Raw genomic sequence first — 249 nt, forward strand, 5'->3', positions numbered from 1 at the left:
ATGACACCAGGCACGTGCGGTCCGAGAATCCCAAGAGAAGGGACTGTGGCGTGGCCACCCCTCCGGGGGGTGAATCACCTTCTCCTCTCACTGTCTCTCTCTCTATCTCTCTGGTGAGCACACTCACCCCATGGCCCAAAAAAAAAAAAACCCTGCCATAAGTCTGCTCTTAGACTGCTCTCTAACAGTGACAGTCGCCAGGGTAACTTCAGAAACAAAGCCGCCTCTTGGAATGGCGGGAGGCCGCGG

This window comes from Tupaia chinensis, unplaced genomic scaffold (assembly GCF_000334495.1).
Source record: "Tupaia chinensis unplaced genomic scaffold, TupChi_1.0 Scaffold139767_1, whole genome shotgun sequence".
Taxonomy (NCBI): domain Eukaryota; kingdom Metazoa; phylum Chordata; class Mammalia; order Scandentia; family Tupaiidae; genus Tupaia; species Tupaia belangeri.